Source organism: Etheostoma spectabile, chromosome 2 (assembly GCF_008692095.1).
Source record: "Etheostoma spectabile isolate EspeVRDwgs_2016 chromosome 2, UIUC_Espe_1.0, whole genome shotgun sequence".
Lineage (NCBI taxonomy): Eukaryota > Metazoa > Chordata > Actinopteri > Perciformes > Percidae > Etheostoma > Etheostoma spectabile.
Window position 1 is genome coordinate 20,761,101 of NC_045734.1, and position 13,870 is coordinate 20,774,970.

The window sequence follows — 13,870 nt, forward strand, 5'->3', positions numbered from 1 at the left end:
ATTTGTATTGTATAACAATGATGATTTTTCATTTGGACTGCAAATGTCAGAAAATTAAAAATGCTTCAAATGTATTGTTTTATCCAACCCCAAAACCCAAAGGTAACCCCTTTTCAATTATGTAAAAATCAAGAAAGCTGCAAATCTTCCCAGTTAATAAGCTAGAAAGTAAGACCTTTTTGGAAAGTTGCTGATGAATGTTCAGACAGTCAATCGATTGTTTTAGCCCTAATGCAAAACGTGTGTGTGTTTGTGTGTGTGTGTGTGTGTGTGTGTGTGTGTGGGGGGGGGGATATAGTCACATACTGTATACATGAAGTCATTATTATCCACAAAAACACAATTTACACAAACACATAAACAAACACGTTGGCCTGTATACGCACCTGTGGGGGAGCATTAATAATAATATTATTCTTAATATTTATTCCTAATTATCCTGTGATATTACAGGAAAATACTGTAATAACACATAGAGCCTTTTTACTTTTTTATTACCGTTATAATAAATATAGAGTATAGATTAAAAAATCCTTTCACATAGCTCACATACTATAAACTCAATAGTCAGTAAAATACACTGTACGGTAAATCCCCAAATGTCTTTTGTTTAGGCTACTTATAAATAATCTCCCATGTACTTAGTAATGTGGGGACTTTTAAGGAGAAGGAGGAGCTCAGTAGCTGGACAACAAGTAGCCGACAAAAGCACCTTCCGCTCAGTCCCGTGTTCAGCCCAGTGAACCGGCCTTATATCACTCAGCATGTAAGCCTAATCCCCCAAAATGAATTAACAGGTTTAAATGTCACACTGCATGCACTCACATTTGGTCATTACCTAATAACAGAAGGCTCTGGACTGTGTTTGGGATCTGTTTGATGTTTGGATTTAAATATGTAATGTTAGCCCTTACAATCCAACTGAAACCATTTAGAATTTACTGTATGTCATACTTGGAGTATATTGCTACCCAAAAGAGCAAGGTGAGTGGTATTAATCCATCAATCTTCTCATCTAACTTTTAACACAAAAGTGAAAAAGCATATTTTCCTAAAATGTCAATATGTGTCGACAGTAATTGAGCTCACTGAAGTAGCTAATAAAGTTGCGCCTGGAATTAGATTTCACTGTTAATGTGAATCTCTTAGCCATAACATACTGTTTGTATTCAAATCATTTTTGTTTTGTGAGTAGAGTTTCCCACCTAGAGTGCGACAGAAGCTCAAGGTTCAAGGGCCAAGCCCCTCTTAAAATGTAGCCTATACATAGCACAAACAAGAGGCCCTGAAAGCCTCTTTGGTGAAATTAATCCAACAAATATGTGTTACATCATGTTGTGTCTGCTGCAGGAATGCGGAATGCATTGGAACAATAAGAGAGAGAGAGAGAGAGAGAGAGAGAGAGAGAGAGAGAGAGAGAAACCATGCAATACTGTAATGGAGAAGGGACTCTACATGTGGTGCTGTGCCTGGCGAGCTGCCTGTCTGTGATTGGCTGCAAAAAAGAGGCTGTTGTATAGACAGACAGATAGATAGATAGACAGATATACAGATAGATAGCTAGATAGATAGACAGATAGACAGATGGATAGATAGATAGATAGATAGATAGATAGATAGATAGATAGATAGATAGATAGATGTTGGATGGAGAGATGCCTGAATGAATGCTAAGGATAAGAGGGACAACAGGCAGTGTGCCATATGGTCCAGTCTAATCTGGGCTTGTGACATCATGGCTGATAAGTGGGGAGGCCCACCATCCGTTTTCGAGCCCTCATTTCATTACGGGGTTTGTTAGTGTCAGCTCTAAAAAACAACAGTTTACCCAGACGAGCCAGATAAACAACATGTGTATTCAACTGGCTTTTCACACAAGTCTTCTATATATATGTATTTTTCATATCTTTCTTTCCCTCCTTCTACTCCCTTATTCTCACATCAATTGTTTGAGCCCATACACATCTCTCTAACAGGATTTCCTCAGTATATCAGTGGCTCTGTAGTATCGCTAATATATTTAGGAAGCAGGCAGGCCATTTTTCAACCAGGCACAATGCTGGTTGCACAGAGCCCTGCAGTCAGCTGGGTTGGCTGTTAGGACTGTTGTGTTGGCCGTGTCTAACAAAGTGTGTCCTCTGTGGGGTGATGTCACAGAGTCACAAGTGCAAAAGGTAATTAGAATTCTTTTGTTTGGAGTTCGAGGTTCAATTGATCTGTAAAAGCATGGAAATTGCAGTGTCATGTGCCTGTACTATTGTTGTCAACCAATGCTGAATAAAAGACATTACCACAACATAAAACACTAACCACAACAAATTTAAAAAAAACAGCCAGAGTTAAGCTAAAACAAGAAGTTTATTCATTGATTAGTTGATTGACAGAACATAACTATTTTGTTCCAACAATAAAAAAAATATTTTTTGTCAAACAAGATGGTAAATATTCACAGGTTCCAGCTTCTCAATACCATAACGTATGAGTAACAAGCAGCCTAAGCTGCCACTATGTTCACTAGCCAGCCTACATGGAAGACAGTTATAGAAAATATTTCAACATTATACCATGACTACTGAACGATTGAATGACTATGATCCTGGTCATTGATTCAAGTCAATGTACTATTTAAAGTGTTAATAGTAGAAGAATTAGAAGTCATGATGATTTAATAACTCAAGATTGTGTCCACATTCAGTGAGAATGTTTGGAGCGTATATTGATTCATCATGTATTAGAGTGATCTTACATAATGATTTTAACATCACTGCCAGTTGTTTTCACCTGCTATACTGTTCCCACCAACATACCATGACATTAGTGCTCTTACTCCCCTAGGGAAAACAATAACAGCAGGTTGGATGGAGGGTTTGAGAATGTCCACAATGGAGGATGAATGCAAGCAAATGTGACACTTTTAGAAGTGTCAGCAGTATGTTTATTCTTTCCAAGCGTTTAATATGGTGAAATGTTGCAGTTTAGTTTTTGTTTGGTTTGGTAACTGTTTGCTATTAATCTGGTTTATCCACTTCCAAATACCAAGTGTAAAAATTTCCTGTTTTCTACTTTGTCAAAGATTTACAGAAACAGCATGTCTGATGGCTTGTAGTTTGGTCTATTGAGTCCCCTGCCAGTCTCTGCCTCATCTATAATGGATTTCTTGTTGTTTCATTGTTGAACAAATCCAAAATGGTGGCTCTAGAGAGAAACACTTTGTTGTTTATTCTTAGGGGTAACTCTAACCATCGACTGTTAGGGTTAGGGTTAAAGTGCACCATTTACAAAATAGTTCCTGCTGTTGAACTTCACTGGAATGCTGTTGTATTTTGATATCAAGTCACAGAGTCTACATTTGCTCAGTCGTTTGCAAAAAATAGAAAAAGAAAAAAATGTTTTTGGTGAAGGTGTTTTATGTTGTATTGTATATGTATTTTTGTTGTTGATGTTACATTAATTGCTGACAGAGTAGCTTATACTGCCGCCATCTTTATATGTTGGTTTTTGTGCTGCATGTAACTCTTGTCACAAGACTTTTTATTCAAACCAGACAATTACTGTTGGCCAAACTGCATTAGTTCGGTATGCAAGTGCGTCAAGTCACTTCCTGTCCAGAATGTCCCTTTTTCCACATAACTTATAAAAAGCACCAAAACACAATAGGTCGCCTTCGCTGGGACATGTCCCGCCCCTCCCTCCCTCCCCCTCAGCTGCACAGGTGCTTCCTGATTTGCTGACTGAGATGCCAGATGATGATACCGTTTCCTAAAAAAAACCACATTACTCATTTCGCCTCAACTGACCACTGAGTACAACAGGTTGGAATTCCACGCGAGTACCAAAAATGACTCAAAGAAAGAGTCTCAGTGTAGAGCTACAATTCATAACTCCTAGTGCATTTATTGTAATAACAGTAGTCATTTCTGGAAACGTCCCCCACATAATTAAACAGAAAATCATCACAAGAAACTAACACACCAAGTACTGTACAGCGTGGGAAATGTGTTAACAGTGTTTTTGAAGAGTCAATGAAGGTTAAAGAATATAAAGTGCAGTGTGAATTCACTGTTAAGCCCATTTCATTTGTACCGTCCAAAATCAATGATCAATCAAATCACTATTTAGTTTCCAAGGGTGTAATCTCTCATTTCCCCAATTTGGATAAGAAGACACTTTCTTTCACAATTTTTAATGGAAACAAAAATGGAGACACCGCGGAGATAGCAAGATGTGACATGTACAGTGTTGCCAGATTCTACTGAGAAAGTTATATAATATCATGTACTTGCATGTGTGTGTGTTTGTGTGTGTGTGTGTGGCTTAACATGTCCTATCACCTCAGTCTTCTGTTTTATTGTATAGTTAGACAAACGAATCATGATGATAAATAATAAATTAAAATAAGTCATATAACATGAATATAACATTAAACATAAAAAAACTTATTCCTCATATGAACAGATGAGCTTTAAGTGTTTTATTGCGGAACCATGAATATTAGGGATAAGAAATATACATTTTTACTTAGTAGTAATAAAGGGAAATGAGATGAGCATACTGAACTCAGTGCCTTGTCAGTCTGAGTCATACTGTTTGGATGAGAGGAGGGGCCAATTTATTGGAATACACTTTTTGTTTGTGGAAACCACTCAAATACAAAAATGAGCCCAAATTATCACAACATGCTCCAAACGCTTTGTACTGAAAACAACCCAATCTGGCAACACTGGTACAAGGTAGATACAAATAGCAGTCACACAATAATAATATTGAGAAAAACAAGTAATGATGGGTAAATTAAGCACATTACATATGTATGCGTAAGTATAAGTTCACAAATATATCAGGGAATGCTGATGACATGTAGTCACATGCTGGTTTGGTTTTTGTTTATGAGCAGAGACAGCAATAACAAACGTCAGCATTGTGAGTAACCACACAATCACATCCAATGCAGCAGTCAAACTGTGGCTGCCAAATTCAATGTGAAACAGGAATGTTTGGTATTTGGTATTGGTAGTGAGTTCAAGTCATGATATGATAGCCCAGATGACACATGCAGAACACACAAACACACACACACACACCCACACACACAGACACACATACACACACACAAACACACACACACACAAACACACACACACACACACACACACACACACACACACACACACACACACACACACACTACAATTTCCACCTACTGCTCTCCACCCACTGCTCATCATCATGTCAAGACTCTTCAAGGCAAGCCAAACTCTTAGACAAGACAGGGAGAGAGAGAGAGAGAGAGTTAGAGAGTTTGGCAAATTAAAAAGGAGGTAAATCATCCATTAACTGACCCCAGTTATTGTTGGAAAGAAAAGTCACTCTGGGTCTCCGGGTGAAATTTCCATTGCATAAAAATAGTAGAGGCCTCAAGTGATAATACACGTGTTTATGTCGAGGAAGTGAGAGTGCTATGGGAATTCACCGTAGTGCTCAAAGTGTTGCTGTGCTGCTCTGTGACGTGTAAACTATGAAGAAAAAGGTACACACCTGGCTATTTATCTTAACCATGCTGTTATTGTGTGTCCATTGGTGCCACAACACAGACTGCATTTCCACTTGACAAGATGCTGTAACTCCATGGAAAACAGAATTACATTGTGTACTGTACTGTGCTGTGAATCACAGCATGGCTTGGTTATCGTAGAGGTGCTTTTTAGAAGAGCCCACATGTATCCCATCTCTTTAAATAACATAAGTATGCATGTAGATCTGTGAAAGCCATTGTGACAGATCCATGGAAAGACGACTACATGCTCTTCACATTCACACTTTAACACATCCATATTTGGAAGCTGCTCAGTGTGCCGTTTCCCACCAGAGCTGCTCATAAACCCAATATATCACTGCATTTAGTACTCCGTGTTCCTTTTGCTCCTTACACGGAAGTTATTTACAGCAAAGATTTAACAGAAATGTGGTGGAAAAGTAATATATCACCACACAAAACAGGTCAGTAGTAAAGTGATTTTCTGTTTTGGCTTATCAACAAGGCTATTGGCTTTTTGCCACTAAAATGTGTTGCAATACTTTGTTGGCAGCGCTGTGCTTTATTCCCGTTGAGAGCAGAGTTACAGAATGTGTCTTGAAATGCCAGTTGACGGGTGTTTTTTGTGTGTTGTAGACAATACAAGCAGTCAGGGGAGTTCATGGATAAGACTGTTTAAATGCTGTATTTTTTATTTTCAACAAATAGAATGAAAAGACCAAAACCAACAATAAATTGATTATTCTAACTAACAAATATGGTCTGTATATCCAAAACCTGACATCATGCACCCTTCTGGGCCATAGACTTCACTGACACATTCCTTCATTAATATGAACATTGGAACTGTGTTTTAATTCAAGTCAATCCCAGTCCTGATGCCATAAATATTCACCAAAGCACAATTATTATTCTATTATTCTTCCACTTGAAATAGTCCTTGGCAAATGCACCATTTACTGAGAACTACAGTGCCCAGCTATTTTAGGAATCTAACTGGAATCTTTAAAACTACATATTTGTTACCTGTTTATAAGATTCACAAAATGTTGGTGCAAATGGGCTTGTGATTGCGGATGAAGTCAGAAATTAGTGAGAGCTGGATTAACGCATTGTTGGTTTTACAGTAGGTTTTTTTTGTAGGATTTGTGGGCAGTAAGAAAAGTACATTATGGTGCCAGAGTCTATTTTTGTGTTGCATTGGTTGAAATGACCTCTTTCAGCAGGAAGTGTAAGAAGGGTAAGTACCGGGCAGAAATGTAACTTGAAAACAATCTCTGTAATTTATTAGTTGAGAGTATAAACACGTTCAGAGTGTTCACATACTGTCACCCTTCTGTCTGCCACTGCATTATTTTACTACATCATGGAGCCTTGCCTCCCTCTTTGCGCTCTAATTAATTTTAGTGTCTATAAATATACATGTACTGTATGTCGCTATATTGTAATCTGTTTTTACTTCCACTTGAGTACAGTTGGTCACAGAGGAGAACGAGGAAAGGAAGCCAGAAGACAATTGAATGTTGGGGTGGCACTGAAAATGCAGTTGGTGTTTGCCTCTCTGAGGGTGTTAATGTTACTTTGAGGAGGCAATAAATATAACTTTAAGCCTTTGGCGGTGAGTCAGACAATGGATCATCAACTTCAGAGCCCCTGCAGAATAAATCCCCACATGCACTTAGCATGATTGCATACCTCAAGCTTTTCTGCATAAAGAACAAAATAATCTGGGATGTATGAGTGCAGGAGGGGGGAGACTAAAGGCTTTTAATGTCATGTGCACTGCAGAAGACTCCCGCCATAGTGGCTGTGAATTTGTCTCAGTTCACCTTTGTCTGTGGATTTGAAACAATGCAAAAAATACTAAAAGTTGGAACAGTTACAATTGCAAAAGTCCCAAGAGTTTTACTAAGACACAGGATTAGAGATACATGGTTTCAAGAAGTGTCGTAAAGCTGCCAGAATGAGTGCCAGTTTCCTTATTCCATACCTTTGCTATGACAAAAAAAATAAAATCAAACGGATTCATAGGCAAAACAGCCTTCAGCTTCTATTGAGCATTTCCCAATGCCTGGGAAACCGGCCTTTGTTGTTCAAGGAAGTACGCTCTCTCGCAAGCTCAAAAACATTCCTGTAGACAATTGAATACTTGTAACTGCAGCTGCGTGTGTGTTTCAAAGGTGAAAGTATGCAAGCAGTGAAATGATTGTAGCCTTCAGATGAAACAAGATCATACATTTAGTTGTACAGTCTAAATTATATATTATTTGGTGCGTGATCACCTGAGATTACAAAGCCTGCCGCGTTTTTTAGAATGAAACACAGGACTCAGTAAGTACAGTACAATACAAGTCATATCAGTGCCACAAGTTCCTGACAGTTTACAGTCAACAAGACTGATGTGTTAGCATTTTGTTCGTTTGTTTGTTTGTTTGTTCGTTCATGTTTATTGTCCCCATGGGGAAATTATGTTGCAGCAGAAATCACATCACATGGTATTTAAAACAAAATCAGGAGAGACAAGACAAGGAAGAAGAAAACCATAACATGTATACATTGCCACTCATAACATTCAGACATTAATGTGGCCCACCACCTGAATAGTCCAATACAGGATGAATCTTACCAAGGGGGATAGTAGTGCAGAATTGCACAGTGAAAAAAAATAAAAAAATAAAAAAATAAATATATATATACAGTATAATACAGCAAATACAACATTTTGAATATATATTAAATAGAAAATGATGTAACATCTTGAAAAAAAGTGTCTGCAGACATGTAGTTAAATGTGAACTTTATTACACTTTGTTTGTGGCTGCAAACCAGCCGGGGTTTTTACCCTACAATGGGGGTTTCCTTCACAATCTATACACAATAGATTTTGCAATAGGACTGTGGCTTATCATTAAAACAAATAGTACATGACCTTCATGAGGCGTGCCAGAAATCCTCCCCTGCGTAGTTCCAGTGATATAAGGGATGTTTTTTTTAATTTTTTATATAAGAGTCACTTCTGCACCCACAGCTCTGTCTGGCTGCCTGTCAGTCCCCCACTCATCCTCTGTCCCTCTTTCTCTGTTTTACTTCCACCCTCTTCTCTCATCCCCTTTTGTCCAGCTGCACCCCCCCCACACACACACACTTCCCCATCCTCCCCTATCATCACCTGTGTGGGAGGCACAAAGCCAAATCCACTCAGCTGGAATTAAACTCACTAGGACCTTGCAAGGCTCCGCTTTAATCATACACAATGTGTGTGCACACGCACACACACACACACACACACACACACACACACACACATCACACTCTGACACAGACGCTCTCCCACTCAGCGAATGGAAAGACAGAGGCAGTGATGGAAAGATGTAATAGATTGGGAGCGATTGGAGCGAGTGGCGACTGGGGAGTGTCCACATCATAGGAAGTAGGTATACTCATTATTGTCACACACAGTACATAAAGCATAAATACACGCACACACAAGCTGTTATCAGTGGGAGCAGGTGCCAGTGTGTAAAAATAAAAAGATGACAAAACCCACCATTGAACCCACCATTAAAAGACAAAGTAGAAAGAGAGATGGAAGGTACATTTTTCAGGGTGGATTTTTCCTTTAAGGTGAATGTTTCTATAAGGTTATTATTTATCTTGCTCTACACAGCAAGACCTACTGTACACAATGAACGTGCATGCATATACATCACCAAAGTAACAACACAACAACAGTTACAATCTGCAAGATAACACTACCTATTAGACTTTATGTAATTAAAATAAAATGATAAATGGTATTAAAACATCATCAGCAATTTTTAACCTGCCTTTACAAAGTGTATGATTTGTTTACATCTCATTCTGCGGTTCTAAAATGACATTGAATGAACCATTCACACAATGTTTTTGTGAACAGAATGTATATATTTTTTATGCAGACCATTGCTGTGTGTAACGTGATGCAGTATGCTGAAACTGGTGGTGGGTTTAGCAGGCACGCTGACATTCAGCTGGGCTTTGACATTTCCTCTTTCTATACCATTCTTTACCAACCACTCAGAGGAGCGTAGGTAGGGGCTGGGCTGGTGACTCATATTGTCTGTCTTCATCTAAGCTCCTCCAATCAGTGACAGAGGGAGCGAAAGATGTGGAGGTTTGACTTTCAATTTCTTGTTTTTCTTCTCCCTCATATTGACTGTAACTCCCCAAGCTGCCACCTCAACCAACTGACTCAGGGAAGAGTTTGGTTGTTTTAGAGACGCAACAGTTACGCATCCCTTATTGCTGGCGCCATACCCCCCACTCCCTTCTTCCTCACCCCTTCCTTCCTTCCTTCCCGCAAAGCTATCAATTAAAATGAGGAACTCATTTTATCTTGATGACACACTGCCTTGATTACGAGGAACCGCTGCTTCTTGATAAGGCTGCTCTGTGCGAGGGGTGAAGTGGTGCATAGAGAGGCGCAGAGGAGGAAAGACACTAGAACAGAAAATGAACAACACTAGAATCCCAGCTGTGATGAAGTGGCCACATCCAGCTCGTTAGTTCTGGATAGGTCAGATGACAAAGTGAGAAACACGACATGTTAAGATTTCACTGACAAAACCAAAATTAAAGGGGCGGTTGACATTCTGATCTGTGTTCCTATGCCCATTCATTTTACAGTTTAGAGTGTCCGTCTGGCAATGAATATCCAGCCATCACAGCAAGGTGGCGTATAGTACAGATGTTTTACTAGCGGAGAGTGCACAAAATCATCAACATTTGGTGAAAATTAGATGAAAAGAAAGATGGTTAATTTCAGTTTGATTGCCAATTACCAGCATTTATCAGCACATTGATATCAGATACACTCCGAATCTGTGTCAAATTATTGATGGGACTCCATTGCTGTTCATTTGCCATATTTATGTTGTTTCATTCACCAGGATACAGAACAGGGATCGTGGTAGACAGAATCTTTGCAGCAGAGATATGTGTAATTGAAAAAGAGACTTACTTCAGCTTCTTTAATGTTGTCTTTACCAACTATTAACTTTCGCTACTGGTCAAACAGAAACACGAGCAGACCATTTACAGTTCTTGTGGCCTCTATGTTGTATCTCCATAGCCCCCCACCCGTCTCACACCAGCCACTGTGTAGCCTTCGTCATAGCTACTATGTTTAGATTTCACAAAGGGACAAGAGTTAACATGTTGTGGTCTAAAATGATGCACTCTTCAGTAATTCCCATGAATGACTGAATCACAGCCGGTGAAGGAGCGGGCTTTGTGAGCAGACCTGGGCCGATCTCTCGCAACCTTGATACTAAGCCAATACTGTCTGCCCCGACAGATTGTGCGTTGGCCTAATATGATGAAACGGTGAGAGGATAGGGTGAGAGGTTTGTGCTTGCTTATCTCAATGACACACTATGTCACTATGTTCAGTGAAAACATCAGTGTTGGGAGTGTCAGTGGGATGTGAGTTTTATTGTTCCAGAATGTTCCTGAAAGTAAGTTTTGAAACAAGGAGATCTTGGCTCATGTTGAGTGTGTGTGTGTGTGTGTGTGTGTGTGTGTGTGTGTGTGTGTGTGTGTGTGTGTGTGTGTGTTTGTTTTATTGTGAGTGTAGATGCAGATTGACATTAGGCTGCTGTCCGTCATCAGTGAGAGAAACATATTAATCCTCCAGAATCCTGCGGGAGCAAAAGAGGGCAGACATGTGGGTCAGAGATCCTGGAGCTGAAGACAGATGTTGGTCAGTCTGTTGTTTAAAAAAAAGTTTTCAGTGCAGCTCATCATATACATCCTATTATGTATACAACCTATTACTGTATTAGAGACTACAATATGGGCACCACTTTACTTTTTGAGTGTACTATATTCAATTTTCTACATTGGCAGTTAACCATTACAATGAAGTAGTGTCTAATTGACAATGTAACTGACAAATCACTACAGATTGGAATATGTGGGTGTAAGTTACATTATGATGTTGTACAGACTGTTGAGCCCTTTAAGGCAATTTTCTGATTCTGGGATGTATAACTAAAAAATAAAATAAAATAAATAATAAAAGATGTCTATGATAAATTAAAATGTTACAATAAAAACTGACTTTTCAATCCCTTGTGTAGAATAATGTTGCTTCCAAACTCGCACTCATCACTCTGTTAATGAGAAGATTATTGTCAAATTTTAATGGGAGGCTGTTAAAATGATCAATAAGAGATGAAACAAGAGAGAAAAGGCAGAAACATAAAAAGTTTGAATCTCAGGAGGAACGACCTTTTGTTTCAACCATTAGTTTATGAATGTTGCTGAGATGGTGATTTAATGCCCTGGGTGAGTCAAGTGAAAAAATAAATCTCATTCTTGAGTCACTGAGACAGAAATGATCAGCAACAAAAGGAAAGATAGGACACAGACATACAGAAAACATGTACAAAGCAGTAGAGAATCACACCAAATTAGGACAGCAGCCAGACAGCTTACTTTGGTATTGCAGCAGACAGAAAGGACCGGCAGCACAATGAGTTCTGACATTAAAGTAAAAAGTCCATGCACAACACTAATAAAGAGCTGGTCTTAGTATTCAGGGTTGTGGAGTAACGGAATACAAGTAATGGGATTATGTATTTAAAATTCAAAATTTGAGTCTCCATTCCGTTACTGTTTAAATTGGTGGGGTCCTGAACACAGTAAGGGCCTGATGTATGTACATTTGTGAAAGGAGCATTATCAGAGCCATGGCCAACCCACAGAAAGTGCACGCTGTGATACATGAGCTTACGTCGTATTTACCAAACCTGCAGTTCATCAGGTAATCAGCGCTTTACTCCATCCACCAAATTGCACGCATTTGAAACACATGTGCTACGGTGCGGCTGAGTGCAGACTGCAATAATCCCACTGCTGATGCTATGACTGTTTAAATTTATCCTGATGCCAATGTTCGTGATGTAGCGAGGAGTTTAAAAACTGCTGAGTCAGAGATTCAATGTCATCTTGGATTTCTTCCAGTAACTGTAACATTGCATGGCTGCGTAATCTGTAACGCTCAATGATTTTGTGTTCATTCAATTGAAAAAGTGTGATGCTTGTGGCAAAAATCATTTCAGCTCATCTCCTTGACCTATGGCTTTGTCTTGCACAGATTACTGCTGCCATTTCACCAGCAGGCATATGCGAGGAAACCCACTTGTGGCTGGTTTACACCTGCTTTTAAGAGGCGGAGAATTTTTACCGCAAAATAGAAGCAGGCTTTCACAGGCGATCTTTGTACATACCGCGGAATAGATAACTAGGCACACTTTACGCTCCCACTCCCATCTCTTCATGGGACACTCCCACTTTCCCCTTCACCCTCCTGTGCATACATATGCATGACACAGAAAAGAGCAATTTGCCATTTTCAGTCCCCACGACAGGCAGTCTGCGCTTTTGCCTCAGTGTGGCCTGTTTGTACATACCTCGCAGTCGCCATGCTTTTACACCCACGTTGCGAAACAAATACGCCTGAAGTGGGCGCAAAAGCGTAAATACATCTAGCAGTAAATGTCTTTCAAAATAGATTACTTGATGGAATTACTTTATTCCCTCCACAAGGGGGATTTTTTGTTTGTTGGTTTATTTGTCTGTCTCTCAGCAGGATTACGGAAAAACTACTGGCCCAATTTTGATGAAACTATGAAAGGTTGTAGCATGTGCCAGGAAGAACCCATTACATTTTGGTGCGGATCCAAATCACAGGGGGATTTCTTTTGTTAACATTGCAAGAAAGAAGTAGTAGTATGTAGTGTGTCTGCCCTTCTGGTTTGTTTTAGTTTTGTTCGCTCTAATGTTCATATAAGACATGCATTTCCAATAAAAAAAACTGATTTTGTTTTGTTTGGTGTCGTCACTGCAGACAAAAGAAGCAATGGTTTTGACTCTGACTGGCTGGCCTAAAATCCCCATTTTGCAGCACTATCAAACTTTGAAAACAAACAAAAAAAATATGAGAAAAGGCAGAGATGTTACTTATTTCATTGTTTTGAAGCCTCAATTGAGTGGAATGAATAATAATTATAATTATATCATATATATTTTTATATAATTATGTAATGAATTAAGAATTATTTTAACGCTGTCACTACTTGTCTCTCCACCCACAACAACTGAACACGTCTTGGCATGTTCTCTCAGATTTTTATCAGCATTTTGTGCAAGCTATGAAATCAGTGAAAGAAGCAGAAAAAGAAACTTCCAAAACCACAAAATGACTTCTGTAACATGCCAAAGATGATGACTAATGGGGGGAGCACATCCAAACACGCGTTTTCCTTTTAATTATTGCTAGGAACATTGCTTTCT